This window comes from Humulus lupulus, chromosome 1 (genome assembly GCF_963169125.1).
Source record: "Humulus lupulus chromosome 1, drHumLupu1.1, whole genome shotgun sequence".
Lineage (NCBI taxonomy): Eukaryota > Viridiplantae > Streptophyta > Magnoliopsida > Rosales > Cannabaceae > Humulus > Humulus lupulus.
Window position 1 is genome coordinate 53,476,493 of NC_084793.1, and position 4,532 is coordinate 53,481,024.

General features: G+C 32.3%; 1 non-coding gene across 1 annotated transcript; it reads right to left on the minus strand.

The window, feature by feature from the left end:
- Positions 1-3,403: 3,403 nt before the first annotated feature.
- LOC133813707 (small nucleolar RNA R71) lies at positions 3,404-3,510 on the minus strand. Its single transcript, XR_009884711.1, has one exon. It is a non-coding gene; the product is annotated as a small nucleolar RNA R71 (small nucleolar RNA).
- Positions 3,511-4,532: the final 1,022 nt, after the last annotated feature.

A 4,532-nucleotide genomic window follows, 5' to 3' on the forward strand; every position in this document is an offset into this window, starting at 1 on the left:
TGCAATCTATGTGATAACTCTACAAAATAGAGTTATTTTACCACATTTTATATGCTAATTGTTGCTTAGTTCTTGAGTTTTTAATTAATTTATTAAGTTTTTAAGTAATTTTGAATTTATTAGTCTTATCATGATTTTATATATTTTTTGGTGTGTTTTATAGATATTTTATTATAATATGTTGTAGTTTAATTATTTGAAATTTGTGTTGTTAGATTAAAAGTTAAAAATGTGATTTTTTTGAACTTAATTGCCAAAGTAAATTAAATTTTAATTAATATTTTCATGGACTTAATATGAGTTATTTTATAATTGAAAACATTTGATTCTAATTTAATGTTTACTTATTTTGTGGGATGCACTTTGCAAAGAAAAGTGGTAGTTTTGAAAGAAAAGAAAGACAAAATGGTGATCTTGCGTCAACCACCTCCACCAGGCCTAGCAAGCTTCGGGCCCAATGCCCAGCCCATGCTCCAGCTGCCATCCTCCTGGACCCGCCTCTTCCCTGTGCTTCCCAAGGCCCGTCAGCTGCCCAGCCCAAGCCATCTAACAGCCCACTCGGCCCAGGCGTTTCCTCTATGCCCAATGTTGCCTCCAATCCCCCAGCCCATTTCACCCAGGCCCGAATTCCTCCTCAGCAAAGCTCCTTCACGCCTGACACTTCACCTAGACCACGGGCCCGCCTACCTCCAGCCTTCCCAGGCCCACGCCTGCCTCCTTCCCTTGCACACCACGGGCCGCACCTGCCCAGTCGAAGCCCACCACGTCAGCCCAGCCCAGCCACGGCCCAACCGAGCCAGCCCACCCTCCAGCCACCTGGGTCCGCCTGCCACCAGTAGCCAACAAGCCACCCTCCTTTCCTCTTGAGCCCATTTTGTCCCTCTGTCCCCTTGTCCTTAAAATGCCATTTTTACCCAATTTTTACACACATTTCACAACAAAAATCATTATTACACCCTATAATTTACCCATATATGCCATATTTACTTCATTTAATTAATCTAATCAATTTAATTAATTTAAGTTGATTATTTTAATACTCTCATTTTGGCTATAAATATGCAATTTCAAAACCATTTTGGGGTGCTTAATTTTGGTTACCATCTTCTTTCTACCATTTTCTCTCTACCATTCTCTCTTCCATTTTAGGTTTTTCAAGAGCATTTTCAAGTATGTATTTTGTTTATTTTGTAATTTTTATTCTAGTTATGTGCTTCTAATCTTTTTCATAAGATTATTAAGATGATGATGAAGCAACTTGTAACTAGATAATATTTATGTTGTATGTTAATTTCCCTTGTAATGAAACAAAGCTTATGGATTTTTCTTCTTCATATATGTCTTTCATCTTTAATGTCTCATATTTTGGATTGTTAGATAATATGCACTTTGTTCTTCATTTTGCAAAACATAATATTCTTTGTGTAAGATGTGTCATTAAATTGTACACATCCAATGCTTAGAACAAAAATATTATGTTTTGTCTTATAAATAATGTTATTTGATTTTTTGTTGTTTCATTAGGTTGATTCACATTAAATACTTTGAAATTATACTTTTTGAAAATTAAAGAAAAATCCTATCTTTTAAGAAGTAATTTATGCTTAAAATTATAAATCTATTTGGAAAATGATAGTTTAACTTATTTTAACTATCACTAAACTTGGGAATCAATATACTAATAAGTATTATTAAACTTACATTTTGTGGATTCTAGTATCTTAATAATCTTTTTTTTAACACATTTTCAAATAATTATTGGTTTATTTTTATTCTCTTAAATAGTTTTATTTTCAATCTTTTATTTTATGTTCATAACATTAAAACTCATCAATCTTTGGAGCTAGGTTAGAATTTATTAATTTTGGTTTAAAGTAGTTTTCTTTTTTATTTTAGACAACTCATTTGGGTTCGATCTCGTGCTTACACGAACACTATATTTCATATACGATTCGTGCGCTTGCGAGTATAAATTTTTAAAACATACCCATTTTGGGTCCATCAAGTTTTTGGTGCCGTTGCCGGGGAGTTGCAAGAAAAAAGAAACGAAATTTATCTCAAGGTTAGTAAATTCTTCTACTAGTTATTTTAATTTTTGCACTTAAAAAAAAGAAAAAAAAACTATATATACAAATATATATCTATAAAAAAAAGATAAAAAGAAAATTTGGGACGGTTCTACCACCCATATAAAAAAACTTATATTTATATATTTTTTTATAGTTGACGGCACTTGTGCCTTCTATCTATCTTTTCAATTTTTATAGTTGATGGCACTTGTGCCTCTTAATTTCGTTATAATTTTTTTTATAGTTTTATTCATTGTATTTCTTTGTTAGTTGACAGCACTTGTGCCTCCTAACCTTTGTTGTAATTTTCTTTATTTATCTTATTGTTATATTTTTGTGCAATTTATTAGTTGATGGCAATTTTGCCTCCTAGTCTTTTATCTTATGTTTTAGTTAATGACACTTGTGCCTCCTAATTTTTACCTTAATTTTGTTATGGTTGATGGCATGCTATGCCTCCCTACTCTTGCCTAAATTTTAGTCTTATTTAATTTTGCCTTATTTTTCTTTATCTTTTATCATATTATTCTGTAATTGTGAAAGAAAAAATACTTGAAAAAAAACATAAATCTTGTCCTTTCATCATAAACAATTTTTGCTTAAAGGAAATTTGAACAAAATTCCAAATCTACCTCTACTAATTAACCTCGGGGAGTTGTTAGTAGTGTGCGAGTAAGTGGAATCAAATAGGCCTGGGGACAAGTGAACCATAAAAAATATATTGTTGTGAAATCTCTAAAAAAAAAAAAAATCTAAGTATGCTCTGTGGTTGCTGTTTTTACTGATCTTCCACATTAGAAAATTGTTTGTTTGAGATTATCTCTGTTGCTTTTTGAAAATTGTATGCATCATTGGGAATGTAACTCTAAAAATTGATTAGTAAAAAGACGTTTATCTTTGTTTAAAATTGAAAGTGTTTGTAAAAATTTGAGCATCATGAAACTAATTGCTAATCCTGTTGATGAAAATGTTGTGCCTGAAAAAGCTTTGCTTGAATATTTTGCACATATTTCATCTAATGCTCCTTCATGTATTGTTCTTCCAACCACTTCTGCTACCCATTTTGAGCTTAAACCATCAACCATTCAATTGTTACAATCTTTTTATGGGTTAGATAGAGAGGATCCTTACATGCATGTCAAAAATTTAGAAATTTGCTCAACATTTAAATTTCAAATTTTTTCTGATGAGTCGGTCAAACTAAGATTGTTCCCTTTTTCATTAAAAGACAAATCAAAAGCTTGGTTAAATTCCCTTCCCACGGGATCTATAACTACATGGGATCAACTTTATAATAAATTCTTGCTGAAGTTTTTTCCTCTGCTAAAACTGATAGTCTAAGGAGAGAAATCTCCGAATTTTTTAAAAAAGATAATGAAGAGTTTTATGAATGTTGAGAAAGATTTAAAGATTTATTATTAAAATGTCCTCATCATGGTTTTGAAAAATGGAGACTTGTAAAATATTTTTATGATGATTTAACTCCCTCTAATCGTCAAATGATTCAATCTATGCATACCGGAATTTTTTTAAAATTTCAAGGACAAGAGGTTTGGGACGCCCTTGAAGATTTGTTTGTCAATTCACAACAATGGAATTATTTTGATCCTAGGTCTAGGTCAACTAATTCACCAAAAAGAGGAGGAATGTATGAAGTAAAAGATGAATTAGACTTAAGAACATCCTTAGACAAATTAGCGAGAAAAGTAGAAGCTTTAGCCATAAGCCAAACTATAAATTCTCCAATACAACCAAGAAAAGATGTTTGTTCTATATGTTCTAGTCCTTACCATAATGCCCAATCATGTCCTTCCTACCAAGAAGCCTTTTTCTGAGGAGGCCAATGCTCTTCATTCTTATGGAAATCCAAATGATAGCCCGTTTTCATCTACTTATAATCCAAATTGGAGAAACCATCCAAACTTTTCATGGAGACAAAACCAACCTCAAATGAATCAATGGCACCAATACAACACGCAAAACCAAACTCATACCCCACAAAATCAACCATATCCTCAACAAAGAAAACCTTCCTTAGAAGATACCCTACAACAATTTATGAAATCCTACAACAAATCCTACAAAATCAGTCTCAATCAATTACCAAACTCGAGACACAAGTAGGACAACTTGCCACTGCTTTAGCTGATAGAGAAAAAGGAACATTTCCTAGTCAACCTATCCCTAATCCAAAAGGTCAATATGAGATAGGAAAGTCTAGTCATAATGGAGAAGTCAAATCAATTTCAACTCTTAGGTCTGGAAAGAACATTGTCAAACCCGAGGTTGAAGAAGAAAAAGAAAAAGAAAGAGTCAGCCTTCTAGTTTTAATGACTCTTCAAACAAGGAAACTCCAATTCATCCTTTCACTCCAAAAGCTCCATTCCCACAAAGATTACTTCCAATTAAAAAAAGCGGCCAATATAATGACATCTTAGAAGTTTTCAAACAAGTTAGTGTCAA